Source organism: Cupressus sempervirens, chromosome 5, assembly GCF_028749045.1.
Source record: "Cupressus sempervirens isolate cs-2001-9-10 chromosome 5, ASM2874904v1, whole genome shotgun sequence".
In the NCBI taxonomy this organism is placed as follows: Eukaryota; Viridiplantae; Streptophyta; class Pinopsida; order Cupressales; family Cupressaceae; genus Cupressus; species Cupressus sempervirens.
The window spans coordinates 584,461,318-584,477,889 of record NC_143122.1 but is presented as its reverse complement, the minus strand read 5'-3'; the positions used below and the strand labels follow the sequence as shown (position 1 = coordinate 584,477,889).

The following is a 16,572-nucleotide window of genomic DNA, read 5'->3' as shown; positions in this document are numbered from 1 at the left end:
TAAAAGAATACTCTATGTCCTTATCAAAATGAGAAATCCTCTTTGTTGAAAATGGTGATGTTTCTCCCTACCGCATTGAGAATAGACATATAAGCATATCCTCTTGCTCACTTCGCTCATTACATCCAAGACCTTCAAAGTCTAAGAGCACGTATAGGCACATGTTGTGTCTGGGAACATTTTTTGCATCATTGGCGATAAGAGTTCATCCAGATACCATCTATGCACCTACCCCCTACAACATCAAACAAAGATCCTGACAAATGGTTCAATAGATAAGATTTGTTGCTGCTCTTTTTCCCCATTGATGATATAACCTTAATTTGGCCCTTTGTGAACTTTGACATCTTCTTGATCAAATGTAGCACAGTTTACATGGGAATTTCTTCAAACACTTGATACGCATACATGTTCAAACATCATCTAATGATTATGAGCTATGAGTTTTTGCAAGTGCGGTATCAAGTAAATCACACACTCCCTCCATTTTATTATTTTTGCAGCCATGTCGTGCTTACAATGATAATAAGATTCTTCTGGTAGCCCACTGCATATTATTTGTGCATTTCCCATTGCGAGACCTACTTGTCCGCTCCGTAGGAGCACCCCCAAATGGTCCTATTGATGTCATTGGCGCCCTCCTTGCTCCCAGCTCGCACCATCTCCTTAGATATTTCTCATATTAAGAGACTATGAGCTCTGCGTAACCTACACTGATCTCAATGAAATTGGAAGCAAATAATATTTTTAACATAATCATTTCCTCCAAGAATTATTGAAACAAGACCCTCCTCAACAAGTCTGCTTGCTTCATGACTTCCAACGATCTATGCCACCTTCTTTTGGTGCTCTACAAAATACTTGAACTCCTGAGGAAGCTGAGCAACATGGATTTTTGAGCTAGCCTATCAAAAGTTGATGCCTTTTGAAAACATAGTTTGTGTTCCTATAACTTAGGCTTGCTTTCAAACCGACCTCCATTGAAACAACGCACTTGTTACTACTTCAAACATCTATGAACTTCATTTTTAGCCAGCAGTTGTTTTAATGTTGAGTTTGGGTTGGAATTTCTCGGGTTAAGATTAGGTTAAAAAGTTGGAGTATAGGGAGAGAGACTATTTTGGTACATGGAGAGAGAAAAATTGGAAGAGAGAGTGAAAACTCAAACCCAAAATGAAAACTTGTACTTCTCTGTAAAGGTTGGAGTATGTGTAGAGAGAAAAGTACAAGGAGAGAGAAAGTTTGATTTTTCTTGAGGACTAATCTCTCTCTTTCTAATTAATTAATATAATTAAAAATCTCTGTAAAATGTTTGGGTAACTGCTGGCTCTATCTGGGGACAAGGACTGCACAGGACGTTGAATGAACCCAGAGTTAAGAAATGGCAGTGCTTTATCACAAGGGCTATAGAGTCATACCAAAGGGGGTAAATCTAGGAAAAAGGGACAAAACACAACAAAAATAGGAACACAATCAAATTGAAAAGGAAGGAAGGCACAACAAAAACTCCTAGCTAAGATATGTACAAGGTGGCAGACTGGACACCTTATTGATGATAATGTTTCAAATGTTGCCCATTGTAAGGCAAGGGCAATTGAGTACCACTTAGGTATGACAAAATGAAGGAATTCTTTCCACATACCTCTTTGATCTGGAATTCTCCATAAGGAGTCAAATTTTTCATGTAGGCCCTTTGGTTCTCGACGTTTATCCCAAAGCAAGACAAGATCACCTTCTTGAAACACCCTCTGCTTAGCCCTCTTGTCAAATAATTTCTTAACACAAGATTGATGTTCTCGAATTTTGTCTAAACCACCTCTCTCTCTTCTTCCAACTTTGTCAAATACAACATTCATCTTTCAAGAGCATCTTTGAATTCATAATTCTCAATAGTATTTTGCAATTTCAAGGCAGATAATTCCAGAGGAAGTGGGAGAGTTGGTTTAGTTCCATACAAGATCTCAAAGGGAGACAACCCTGTTGCTCTCTTTTTAGTGGTTCAATATGCCCAAAGTGCATCATACAGATGTTTATGCCAAGATCTCTGATTGACATCTATCAATTTTCGCACAATGGTCATAATATTTTTATTGCTCAATTCTGCCTAACCATTGCCTTGGGCGAAATAATCTAAGGAGTAAGAGAGAATGATTCCATATTGATAGCAAAAGGAGGAGATCTCCTGGGAGGAGAAGTTGGTAGCATTGTCAGTAACGATTTGGTTAGGAACTCCAAACCTAACCAAAATATTTTGCTTGATAAAATTGCACACCACTTCTGAAGTCGTTTGCTTGACTGGAATAGCTTCAACCCACTTTGTAAAATAGTGCCATCAAAATGTGAGTGTGTTCGGTAGTGGACGAAGGATGGATAGGACCGATGAAATCTAAACCCCATTGTCGAAAGGGTTTTTCAATCACTATCGGCTTTAAGGGCAATGCTGCTAATTGGACTCTTCCTTTGAAATATTGACAAGAGTCACACTTCTTAACCCATTCTTCTGCATCCTTGAACATCCCGAGCCAATAAAAACAATTTCTCAAGATTTGTAAGCTATTACTGATGCTGAATAATGACCTCCACATGCTTCATTATGGAACAATTGAAGCAACTCCTTTCTTTGTTCAGATCTACACACCTCAAAAGGGTACCGTCTATCCCTTTCTTGTATAAAGCATCACCCCAGAGAATATATTTTGTAGATTTCAATTTCAAGGTCCTCTTCTCTTTAGGTGATAAATGAGCAGGACATTCTCCATATGTTAGAAAATAGGCAATATTTGAAAACTAGTCATCATCATTGTTAATGAATAAAACTAAAAGCATTTCTTCCTCTGCTTCTTCTCCACCTTTAGAAGATCCTTCTGCAATTGCCTTACACAAACCTTTTCCTCTGACGAGCTTTGTAGGTTTAATATCAAGATCGTATTCTTGTAATTTAGCTATCCAGGAGGCCCTTTTGTTCACAACGATCTCTTGTTGTGTCAGAAGCATTTTCACTGCCGAATTAGGAACAAATACCTTGGAGTGAGAGTTTAGGATGTAGAACCTAAATTGTTTCACTACTCTGACCAAAGCATATGCATTCTTCTCAATCAAAGAATATTTCAATTCATGTTTCTTAAGAGGGATGCTCATGAATGCTATCAGGGACTCAATATTATCTTTGTTAGGTTGTGTAAGTATAGCAAATAAAGTGTTCTCAGATGCATAGCAATACAAATGAAAATCTTTAGAAAAATCTGGATAAGAAAGGGTAGGAGCATTAGCAATCACAGATTTGATTTGTTTGAAAGAAGCTTTACCTTCCTTTGTCCACTTAAAATTTTTATTCCCTTTCATCACATCCACAATTGACTTTTTAATCTCAAAGAAGTTTGGTACGCACCTCCTTATGAAGTTTATCTTCCCAAAGAAAGACTTGACTCCTGGTTTACTCATGGGAAGTGACAACTGTTGGATAGCTTTCACCCATTCGGGATCTATTCGAATACCCTCTTTAGAGACAATATGCCCCAATAGTTTACCTTCTAACACCCCAAATATAGACTTCTTAGGATTCAGTGAGATGCCTTGAGTTTGACATCGATGCAAGATAGCTTCTAGATGGTGCACATCATCTCTTCTCTATTTTGAAAAGATTGTAAGATCATCAAGGTACATCACAATAATCTTATTCTTGAAATCCTCAAATGAATGATCTATGGCCCATTGAAAGGTGGCTCCGACATTTATCAAACCAAAAGGCATTCGATTGTAGGAAAATGTGCCCCATGGAGTGGTAAAAGTTGTTTTATGTTGATCTTCTGGTGCGACAGTGATCTGATTATAACCGGAGAAGCCATCTAGCATTGACATGAGTTCTGAGCCAGATACCAACTGTAGAATATGATCCATGACAGGGAGTCCATAATTATCCTTAAGTGACGCCTGATTCAAATGGCAAAAGTCAAGACATATTCTTATCTCACCATTCTTCTTCCTGACAGAAACGATATTGGCTACCCATGTTGAATGGTGAATGGGATAGATAATCTTTTCTTTAAGCATCTTGTCAACCTCATTGAAAATAGCATCAGCTACCTTGGGATTGAATTGTCTTTGCTTTTGCCAAAAGGGAGTTGAACTAGGTTTCAAAGGAATCTAATGTTTAAATTTCCCATTCATGAATTCCTTAAGATCTTCATAACCCCAAGAAAAAATGTCTTGGTAGGCTCTCAATAACTTCATGAATTTTTCTTTCTCTTTTGATGTCAAATCTTTCCCTATTAGGACCATCTTGGGATTTTCCTCAGAACCAATATTTACTTTCTCATAACTTGAACAATTACAGGGTTTAGTGTCTTCAACTTTCTCTTTCCTTTTATCTTCTTTATCAAAAAGACTTTCTAGGGTGACTAATCCTCTCAGGATAACATTACCTTCCAGTTGAATAACTTCAGGATCGTCTCCTAGGGTTCCATTATGATTACACAATCCTTCAAATTTCAAGTCTAAAAATGGAGTCTTTCCCTCAAGAAATGCAATGATTTTCCCATCATCATCAAAAACTTGCCAGTGTCGATCATTATCAGGCACACTGGGTCTATGAATCATCTCTATTGTGTAAACATCTTTGTTGAACTCAGGGTGAGGAATAAGGAGAGAGGAAGAGACTACAAGAAAATCTGCTTCAGAATTTTGTTCGCGAGGAATAGAAAATAAAGAAAAAGCATCAAAATGCTCAATCTCATCCCACACTCTATTCCTATATGCCTTCAATTTTGCATTCTTTATTTGATATTGTCTACGTACCTGGTTGACAACTAATTCTGAATCTCTTGATACCTTGAGTTGTTTGATTCCTTTTTCTCTTGCATACTCGAGACCAAGTAGGAGAGCTTCATATTCCATGGTATTATTGGTGGTTTCAAAGGCCAACTTATAAGCTTTTGGGAACTTCTCTCCTTTTGGTGATATCAAAACAATCCCAGTAACTGAACCAGAGGAAGAAGAACTTCCATCAAACTCCATTGACCATAATTCATTAGTTATATTAGGCATAAGAAGCTCAACTACATCTTCTTCAGCAAATGTAATCATATATGTCCCATGCCCAGTATCAACATACAATATTTCTGCTCTTGGATCATCTAATTTCAAGACTGTATATTTGGATTTAGGTTCAGGATTAAGCTTAACCTTTTTATCTCCAATTGGGATAAGGGCATGAGAAATGTCCATCTTGATCTTGCCACCAAGATCTTTGCAAAAACTTCTACTCAAAAGCATCCCGTCACTAGCGAGAATATCAGCAACCAGGATGTTCAATTTTAACTTCTTCTTAGGATGCGCTGCAAGTGCTACTTGAGCATCCTTTAACTGGCCAACTAGTGGGACTTGTTTCACCTCCATAGAGTACACTTTTCCAGATGGTTTATTCAGAGAAAGTCCTAAGGCATGGGCTACCTTTAAAGGCATAACATTATCAGATGCACCAGAATCAATGATACAATTACTTAACTTGCATCTAGCTATATAAAGAGAAACATAGAAAGGGTCAAGTTTATTTGACAAGGACGCTGCAACAAAAGATTCTTTCTCAGTCATGGGACCTTCCAAATTATCTTCTGCTTCTAGAGAGACTTCTGACTCATGGTTGATAATGATCTTAGGCGAACCTTTTCCTTTACTAACACATTGAATCGACCTTTATAATTGATGAGGGTTTTCGTTAAGGTAGTCCAACTGAGAAATTTGTACTTTGGTCTTTTTACAATGATCAATAAAATCAAAAGAATCTTCAACAATGGGAGAGGTTTTATAATTATCTATTTTCTTCACTTGTGAAGGCTCTTCTAGAGAATGCTTCCAAGATAGAATTCGCTTAGTCATCTCATCAAAAGCTTTTTCCTTTGCTTGTTTACTCCACTTTTCTTCCAATCTCTGTCTCCAATTTGGTGTAGCTACATTGCAAGAATGATTTTTGATATCTTCGGCTTTCTCATCATTAGATTCATACTCTAGATAGTTTATGGAGGAAGTCCTAGTAGTAGTTTTTGTTACATCTTCAGGAGCTACATATTCTTCCATTTTCTTTGTTGTCAAATGCATTTGCATGAATCTAGCCATCTTGGGACAATTTGCACCATCATGATCTGTTGTTAGGTGAAAATCACACATAGAAGCCTGTTTACCAGATGATGAGGGATGTTCGATGGCTAATCTTGGTGTTGATTGGGGTAGCTATTTAGTTTTTCTATTTTGTTGATATGGCATATAATTCCTCCTTGGAATATCTTGATACAGAGGTGGGGGATTATAGGGCAACTACTTTTTGAGTTGTAGCACATCTTTAGCCAATTTTTGATATAAAGGATAAATGGTAGTGATAGGAGCTTGTTGACCTTTTCCCTTTTGTAGATCATGACTCCATTTTCCTCAACTAAGTAAGTCATCTTCCACCTCGATAGCCAAAGTTTGTGTGGCTGCTAGATTAGGAGGTCTTGCCCTTTGTATTTGAAAGCTTACGTCAGAAGGTTGAGCATTGATAAAGAAAGTCATTTGATTTTCTTCAGTGGGTATTTTGTTGACAGGAATTTGATTCACTGTCTGATTAAAATGAGCAATGAATTCTCGCATTGGCTCATGAATTTCCTTCTTCATCTGAGTCAACTTGGAAAGGAGAAAGTGTTCATCTTTAGCAGTCTTAAATCTCCTCTCAAAAGCTTGAATCAAAGTTACCCATGAAGTAATTGATCCAGCTGGTAGCTGTCCAAACCATTCAGTTACGGCTTTAGTGAGGGTTTCAACAAAAAGACGGACAGAAACATCTTCATGTTGAATTGCAAGAACACCACTTGCTGTAAAGAATGCACTTATATACTAATTAGTAGTGACTTTTTCATCACCAAAAAACTTGGAAAGAATTTTATGAGAACCAATAGGCATGTCATGTAATTGGTTCCCTAAAGCTAGAGGACCAATAGCAGCTCCCCATGGGACTGGTGGCTGTGGTGCTTGATGTGCCATATTCGGAAGAATGATATTCAAGGGCTACAAATTTATAGTTAAAGGTACAAGAGTATGTGGTATAATCAAAGCTTGAAAAGCCGCAGGAGAAATAGTAGCCTTAGTTGGTGAAGAAGACCTACTAACAGACTCGACCTTTTTCTTCTTCTTAGGAGTAACTGGCTTGAAATCTAACTTTTGAAGGGCTTCAAAATCTTTGTCTACTAGAGCCTTTTGTCTATCTACCCAGGTGTATGGTTTGTCAGCCAACTTAGTGGTTATTATTTATTTGCCCTTGAATATGACCAAGATTCTATCTGTTTCTTCTTGGAATGACCACTATTCTTTCAACAACTACAATGTTCTGACCAATAGGGGCTCTTCACTAGATTTCTCCGAACTCTTCTTCTTCTTTAAGAACTTGATTCACTTGATGATATTGTTGTGCACTTTGTCTACACCTCTAGGCTAGAGTGTTCAAGTCCAAGATGATATCTTCCTAGGTGTCTTGAAAGCTGAGGTTTAGTTGGAGAACAAGAAAAATGTTCTCATGCGGAAGCACCATTGTGCTTCATTACAGGCAACTGTCAATCTTTCTTGTTTAGTCTCCCCAACGGAGTTGCCAAAAATCTGTTGGCAAATAGATTTGTCATAGTAGAATTTTCCCAATGGCATTTGTATGGCAAACCATTCACAACGGTTGGATAAGCCCTTGATATCCGACCTTCCTCTACGTTTAGAGGGGCAGCTCCCTCGTAAGATGAAATTTTGGATTTTTCAATAAAGATAAGAAGAACTTAGAAAATAGGAAGGAAAACCATTGATATCGAATGCACCACATGCCTTCAACATTTTCATAACAATGATGTAACTACTAATGAGAGCAATCAAGGACTATGCTTGAGAACTTTCACCAACACAATGCTAATTCGACCATTCATGAATACTCACACCATACCATGAAAATACTCATAAATGAATCAACACCTCAACAATTTAGACTCTTAGAAAGAGAACGCCCAAATGTACTTTCTTTATTTATTTGTACCAAGAAAGTAAGAAATAACTGATTACAAAAACAACAATTGTACACACTTTCAAAAAATTGCTTTGTTATTAGAGCATAAGTGTTCCCTATATCCAAGTCGAAAAAAAAAAGTCCCTTATTACATTGATTTTCAAGAATTTATAGCCAATCTAGAATAACCAAATTTTCAGGTTCATAACTACCCAAAAAGTTAGAGTTTGGACTACTTGAAGATGGTTCGTAACCAACTCTAACCCCTAAAGCTTAACTATAGTTAGAAAAACAAAAACCAAAGATAACTCTAAAGTTGACCTTTTTTATGAAATATATAAATAAAATTTTAAGACAACTTTAGACAAATATACTTCTAACTTTTAACTGTGCCCACTGATATTCCCTGAACTTGTCCTTTGATCTGTAGGTGCTGCAACTAGTCGAGTTTTCTTCTCCTTTGACCTTATCTTCTTCTTATGTTTATCATCACTTCATCACCTGAATAATTGAATGCGCTACGAGGTAGTCATGCCATGAAAATGAGCTTGACTTCTTTTCTCTATCGATGAGCTTTGAAGAAGATTTGAATCTAGCGCGTGCTTTATTATCAATTTTAACCTTCTCATTTACATGGCCATAGATGTATCACCCCAAATTCTTGATTAAAGTTTATGTAGATTAGATGAGCTTCATCACTTTATGAGATCTTGGACAAAAATCTCCCTAATCAACAAAACATATGTCTTGATCATTCTTCCATAGAACCAATCATTTTTACAAAACTCTATCATGCCTTCTCTCCATTATTGCCTCTAGAAACTTCTCAAACATTGAAAACCACAAGTCATCATTCTTAGAAGGAGTCAGAAATAGGTTTGAATCTAGAAGGTCGAGTGAAAAAGCCTCCACCACAAGATTTAAATTAGGAACCTCTTCTTGCGTATCAAAATGTATAAGTTTCTATACTTTATTTGTATCTATTATAGAGAGGCATCTCGTTGAGATAGTAGGCTGAATATTTCTCCTTATAATCTCTACTAAAAAGCCGACACACTTACTATCAGTGTGAGACCAATCTTTGGTTAAGCTCCCCTGATAGTACTCAGATCTATTGTAATGAGCCATAGCATCAATCTTTGAATAGCTTATTATCCTTCATGAGTAGACTAGTCCTACTCTGAAAGTGGCTAAAAGAATACTCTATGTCCTTATCAAAATGAGAAATCCTCTTTGTTGAAAATGGTGATGTTTCTCACTACCACGTTGAGAATAGACATATAAGCATATCCTCCTGCTCACTTCACTCATTACATCCAAGACCTTCAAAGTCTAAGAGCATGTACAGGCACATGTTGTATCTGGGAACATTTTTTGCATCACTAGTGATAAGAGTTCATCCAGACACCATCTATGCACCTACCCCCTACAACATCAAACAAAGATCCTGACAAAATGGTTCAATAGATAAGATTTGCTACTGCTCTTTTTCCCCATTGATGATATAACCTTAATTTGGCCCTTTGTGAACTTCGACATCTTGTTGATCAAATGTGGCACACTTTACATGGGAATTTCTTCAAACACTTGATACACATACGTGTTCAAACATCATCTAATAATTATGAGCTGTGAGTTTTTGCAGGTGCAGTATCAAGAAAATTACACACTCCCTCCATTTCATTATTTTTACAGCCATGTTGCGCTTACAATGATAATAAGATTCTTCTAGTGGCCCCTTGCATATTATTTGTGTATTTCCCATTGTGAGACCTGCTTGTGTGCTCCATAGGAGCACCCCTAAATGGCCCTGTTGATGTCATTGGCGCCCTCCTTGCTCCTAGCTTGTACCATCTCCTTAGATATTTCTTATATTAAGAGGCTATGAGCTCTACGTAATCTGCACTGATCTCAATGAAACTGGAAGCAAATAATATTGTTAACATAATCATTTCCTCCAAGAATTATTGAAACAAGACCCTCCTCAACAAGTCTTCTCGCTTCATTACTTCCAACGATCTGTGCCACCTTCTTTTCGCACTCTACAAAATACTCGAACTGCTGAGGAAGTTGAGCAACATGGATTTCTAAGCTAGCCTATCAAAAGTTGACGCCTTTTGAAAACACAATTTGTGTTCCTATAACTCGGGCTTCCTTTCAAACCGTCCTCCAATGAAACAATGCACTTGTTACTACTTCAAACATCTATGAACTTTATTTTTAGCCAGCAGTTATTTTAATGTTGAGTTTGGGTTGGAACTGCTCGGGTTAGGATTAGGTTAAAAAGTTGGAGTACGGGGAGAGAGAGTATTTTGGTATGTGGAGAGAGAAAAATTGAGTGTGAAAACTCAAACCCAAACTCAAACCATATACTTCTCTCTAAAAGGTTTTAGTACATGGAGAGAGAAAAGTATGTGGAGAGAGAAAAATTGGAAGAGACAGAGTGAAAACCCAAACCGAAAACCAAAATCCATACTTCTCTCCAAAGGTTGGAGTATGTGGAGAGAGAAAAGTATAGGGAGAGAGAAAGTTTGATTTTTCTTGAGGACTAATCTCTCTCTTGCTGATTAATTAATATAATTAAAAATCTTTGTAAAATGTTTGGGTAACAAATATTTAATAAAAATAGACTCTCAAACTGATGGTTGTTGTGGTAGCAATTCATTATCCCTATCACAATAAACCACAATAGACTTTTATTGAGTTAGAAGTATAATTGAAGAATTGATGAATGATTAAAAATATTTAATATAAAATAAAGAGAAAGTGGTCGTTACAAAGTAAAATTTTAAAGAAACTAGATAACTTAAAAACACTTTAGATGTTTTAGTTGATTTTAAAAAAAATATAGTAGAAACATATCTTAACAAATTAGTAAAATATTTTTTAAGTAAGAAAATCTTAGATTTTTTAAATTATAGTGAAAATATTTGTTTGAAAATTAGAAAGTATGTGAAGAACTAAATTGAAAATAAATTCTAACAATTTTAAAAGTTGATTTTAGAAAAAAGTTGAAAAACAAGCATAACTATAGAAAAATATTTTATATATATTTTAATTGGTGAATTGTGATTTAAATAGAATAAATATATACACACAATTTATTTTGGATTTTCATAGGTTCATATCAAATTGATTAACTAAAAATTAATTGTAATTTAATTTCAGCTTATGTTTTTATTATACTATTATCTATATTATAATTTTATTTTTAGAATGTATGTTTTAAACCATAATTCAATCTTTACCATATTATCTAAATATATATGCATAGTTTTACTATTAGTTATACATAAATAAAATGTGAAAAATTAATATTATCATTTCTCATCAAGTATTCTATAGTTATTTTATTAAAATTAATTAATTAATCAATTTCAAATATTTTAATTATTTTATGATAATTGATTAAATGATGCAATTGACAAAAAAATTCATCTGTCCATAAAGATTTTATTATAAAACATATTTTTAGTGTGATGAAGTACACAACACAAATATCCAAAATAGAAAGGACACAATTTTTTGTTTTTACTTATTTAATATAATTAATATATTAAATTATAAGATACTGAATGCAATTCATTAAGATTTTTCAATTTAAAGAAACCTAAACGATATAAAATTATAAAAATATATATATAAATATTCAAAACAATGCAATATTTAATAGTGGGCTATAACTCAGAAGTACTATAAAGACAATTATGATTTTTTTTATTAATAATATTTTATAAATGATATAAAACCTTTAAAAAAAGTTTTAAAAATGAAAAATATATCATTTACATACTTCACCAAAACTCTAGATGAAATGAGTTACTCAAATATGTCCCTGTTCTATAAGAATGCTAACAATAACTAGAGCATCGCTATTCAACACAGTGAGATCATTTGTATTTTCCTTAACCTTGGAAACCAAAGTTGCAGTAGCATTGCTTTCCTTCAAACTACTCAGACAGCTATCTTGGTAACTCTCTACCGCACTCAGCCATTTCTGGACATCTGATACATATTTCATGAAATTCACATTATTTGTCAATATTTTCCATCTGTTGAAGTGTGATCTTCAATTTTAGTTATTTTTCATCAAGAAAAGCATTTTAATCTTAAATATATGATTTACTATGTTTCTAATTATCGTCCCACTGAATAATAGTAGAGGGCTTTCCTATAAAACAATGCTAGCAGAAGGTACATTTCTAAAATAATCAACTGTATGCCACTATCGGCTATACTCTTGCACCTGTGCTTGGTGCAAGCACTAGTGAATTAACCTTTTACGAGTGTGTTCACAATTATATGTTGTCCTAGACTGAATGAACACAAGTTTATTTAGTATTTAATAAATTCAGACAAACTACCTCATATTACACGATTAACCCAATAAAAACTAAGAACCTATAGAAAAGTTCTCTGCTGACCAATCAAATTAATCGGAATAAGCAATTTCACATCTAGAACTTTTTTCTATATGGATGGACGTAAATCCATTTCCCGTGGATAACAGGGCCCTCCTGTATGGAAAGGCAAAGCAATCTGATAAGACCGGCAGGTGTGAGCCAAGGCAAATTCGCGTCCGGACTGGTAGTTGAGTTATGCCGGATATCAACAGCGGCTCGCTCAAGAACCCTGAAGGAATATTATCATGGGCTCAGAAACGAAAGCGGATTTCTTCCCATTCTTCCGAATCCTCAACGATGGATCCATCCAACGCTTCATGGGCACCGACACTGTGCCTCCTGAGAACGGCGGAGTGCCCGTGGCCTCACACGACATAACGCTGGACGAAACGACGGGGGTTTACGTCAGGGTGTATGTTCCGAGTACCACCTGCCAATTAGGAGAAAAGCTACCAATTGTGGTGTACATTCACGGCGGTGGCTTCTGCATTGAATCGGCCGCTTCTCCGACATACCAGAACTATCTCAATCTCTTGGCGAATGAGGCCAGAGTCATATGCGTGTCCGTGGACTACAGGCGTGTGCCGGAGCAGCGCCTCGCCGTACTCTACGAAGATTGCTTCAGCGCTCTCCAATGGCTCGATTCGGAAACCCTAATTCCTTTAATTGACACTAAAGCAGACTTTGGCAGGTGCTTTGTGGCCGGGGACAGTGCGGGGGGTAATATTGTTCACCAACTGGGGGTTCTGGGTTCTCAAAAGATGTGGAAGCGTTTGTGCATCCTGGGCGCCGTGTTAATTCATCCCTTCTTTGACGGGGAAGACAAGATCGACGTTGAGTTGGGGCCCGAGTCCAAAACCATGCTTGATCTTGCGGATCGTCTATGGAAGTTGTCGTTGCCCGATGGGGCGGATAAAGACCACCCTTTCGCCAACCCCATCGCTCCAAACTCCCCGGCGCTTTCTTCGCTTGTTTACAGCCGCCTGCTGGTTGTGGTCGCTGGCAAGGATTTTCTGAGGCACAGGGGAAAATTGTACTACGAAGCCCTCAGGAAGGCAGGGAAAGAGGCGGAGTTTTTGATTGCGGAGGAGGAAGCGCATGTGTTTCATCTCATGGATCTTCAGTGCCCCAATGCTGTGTTGATGATGAAGCGCATTTCTGACTTCATTGCAGCCTCTCCTCCTGCGGCCTCTTCTTAATTAGGGGATTTTGCGACTAGATCCCAGGTTTTCTTCTTTTGTTATAACCTCAGTTCGTACAAAGATCATTATGTGTTATGGCGTTTTCATTTTGTTCTGGATGTTTTTCTTTTTTTGAGGGGTTATTTGCATAATTCAGGTCTCAGGCACGACCCTTTTCATATTTTACATAGCATAGAGACAATGCCTTCCACGAGGTTTCCTTTTCAAGCATTCAGATCTTGGTTGTTTTACTGTCCCACTGAAGTTATGTATAAATTGACGGTTTCTTAAAAGCACATTGAATCAGTGAAGATGTTTTAAACATATCGGCCTATTAACTTGATATATAAGTTGGTGGTTTTTTAAAAAAAATTGATTTTGAAATAAGGTTTTATTGTATGATCATTAGCTTACATTCTTATAATATGTTAAAAATATAATATGATAATATGTAATATAAATATTTTTTTAAATCAATAAGATAATATACTTGTTTTTCTAAAATGTTGATTTTTATATATTATTTATTGTGTTTGAAACTTTTAATGATTGAATAATTTAAGTTGAAATTATATAGAACAACAGCTATTATTTTAGTAGACGGTATGAGGTTTTCACAAAAACTGTATAAAATCTATTTCAAATAAAGGTTATATAAAAAAATTATCTTCAGACAGTCTACAATATGCATGCTCCGTACTGTAGATGGTAGTAATGGGCAACAACAAATTGAATTCTTTGTTGTAAAAACATTTAATATTGATATTGGGTTGATAGAGGTTGCCAATGTCTATCAAACTGTGCGTAAGAAAATGTAGAAACAGCGGTGGGGCCAAAACTTGATGCTATTGCTCTGCAGATTGTCAAAAGAAATTGTGACTGGCCTAAGTAAAATAAATTTTGGTAACAATTAGTCGAGCAAACGTGCTTTTGACCTTGAACATTCATGACAAGCGACAAATAATATGTCACTTAAAAAATATCCTAGCGTCTACATTTTTCCTTAAGATAGGGAATTTGAAGAAGAAATTGGTGCACAAATTTGCGTGGGAGAAAACGTAAAGATGGCTTTTGGATCATTTGATCTTAAAATTCATTCATTTCACAAGTTAATTTGCATAATTTTAAGTGTCCAAATCTGGTGGGTATGGATCTTCATAGTTTTTACTATAGAGTTAAAAATATCGTTAGTTAAATTATAGAAATTTAAAAATTAATATACCAAAATATTTTCAAAAATTTTATATTAAGAATTATATACATATAAAATAGTAATTTTAAATGATTTTCATTTGATTTGTTAAATAATTTTTGTTAAAAGTTCATTTCAAGTTTTGAAATTTTATCAAGAGTTCATACATATTTGAAAATGATTTTTAAAAATAGTTTAAAAAAAAAGTTGTTATATACTTAATGTTTTTGAATTTGAAATTTAGAAATAAATGTATTATATTTGAAAATGATTTTTAAAAATAGTTTTAAAAAATATCCTCGCGTCTACATTTTTCCTTAAGATAGGGAATTTGAAGAAGAAATTGGTGCACAAATTTGCGTGGGAGAAAACGTAAAGATGGCTTTTGGATCATTTGATCTTAAAATTCATTCATTTCACAAGTTAATTTGCATAATTTTAAGTGTCCAAATCTGGTGGGTATGGATCTTCATAGTTTTTACTATAGAGTTAAAAATATCATTAGTTAAATTATAGAAATTTAAAAATTAATATACTAAAATATTTTCAAAAATTTTAGATTAAGAATTATATACATATAAAATAGTAATTTTAAATGATTTTCATTTGATTTGTTAAATAATTTTTGTTAAAAGTTCATTTCAAGTTTTGAAATTTTATCAAGAGTTCATACATATTTGAAAATGATTTTTAAAAATAGTTTTAAAAAAAAGTTGTTATATACTTAATGTTTTTGAATTTGAAATTTAGAAATAAATGTATTATATTTGAAAATGATTTTTAAAAATAGTTTTAAAAAAAAGCTGTTATATACTTAATATTTTTGAATTTGAAATTTAGAAATAAATGTATTTCTAAAAGTTAATGACTTTTTAAAATAAAACTTAACAATTAAAATAAATGAATTTCTCTTTTAATAAGTTTGAATTCAAACTTTCAATATCCTCTAAACAATAAACAATAAAAGATAATATATTATTGAAAGCTTATTCAATTTGTTAAAGAGACAATATGATTTCATAATATTTTGGATAATGATAATTTTAATATTTAGCAAGAAAATATAGTCATAATTTGTAGCCACTTGATTCCTTAAAGATTAATATTGCTAGCTTTATTTTTATTGTCATTACTATTTAGTAATTCATAGAAAAAAATTTAATTATCATTATATAAAAAAGTAATGACATTTAATTTCAATATTTCTATTGAGTATTTTTTCACTAAATGAGGCTTAAGTTAGTGGAAATAATTAATTATTCTAGATTTTGTACTTTTTTAGTAAGTGTATATATTTCTATTATTTCTTGACTTGATATTATGGTCTTTAAGTTGAGAACTTTTTTAGTAAGTGAATATATATCTATTTCGCTGACTTGGTATTATGGTCTTTAAGTTGATTTTATAATGTTTCTATCATTTAAACATTTTAAAATATTTATTATTTTTAGATACTGCTCTTTTAATAGTTAGCATGAAAACAAGAGAATATTGCTAAATATTTTTATAGTAGGCTTATGTTTGTATTTTTGCATAGTTACTTAACTTTCATAAGATTTGTTAAAAGGATAATGTGTAACATGAAGTAAGCTCTAAGAAATTGATTAGAAGAGGCGATAAAAAAAACTTCTAAAAATATACTAAAATCTACAAATTACATATTAAAAATATTATTCCATGTCTTATAAGAAGGATATCTCATCCAAAATGTCACACTGTAATCTAAAAACACAAAAAAAAATCATGAACTTTTTTATTTAGAAAAGCCAATTCAATCAATAAAGGCAT

At 34.2% G+C, this 16,572-nt stretch overlaps 2 pseudogenes across 2 annotated transcripts in view; both read left to right on the top strand.

Moving 5' to 3' along the window:
* LOC149557279 (tuliposide A-converting enzyme 1, chloroplastic pseudogene) overlaps nucleotides 1-13,916 on the top strand; it is a 54,288-nt pseudogene extending 40,372 nt beyond the window's left edge. The window contains exon 3 of the transcript XR_016364864.1: nucleotides 13,808-13,916. The product of XR_016364864.1 is annotated as a tuliposide A-converting enzyme 1, chloroplastic pseudogene (transcript). The remainder of the gene's footprint in view (nucleotides 1-13,807) is intronic.
* Nucleotides 12,514-13,916, top strand: LOC149557278 (tuliposide A-converting enzyme 1, chloroplastic pseudogene; annotated as a pseudogene). The gene has a single exon (XR_016364863.1). The product of XR_016364863.1 is annotated as a tuliposide A-converting enzyme 1, chloroplastic pseudogene (transcript).
* Nucleotides 13,917-16,572: the final 2,656 nt, after the last annotated feature.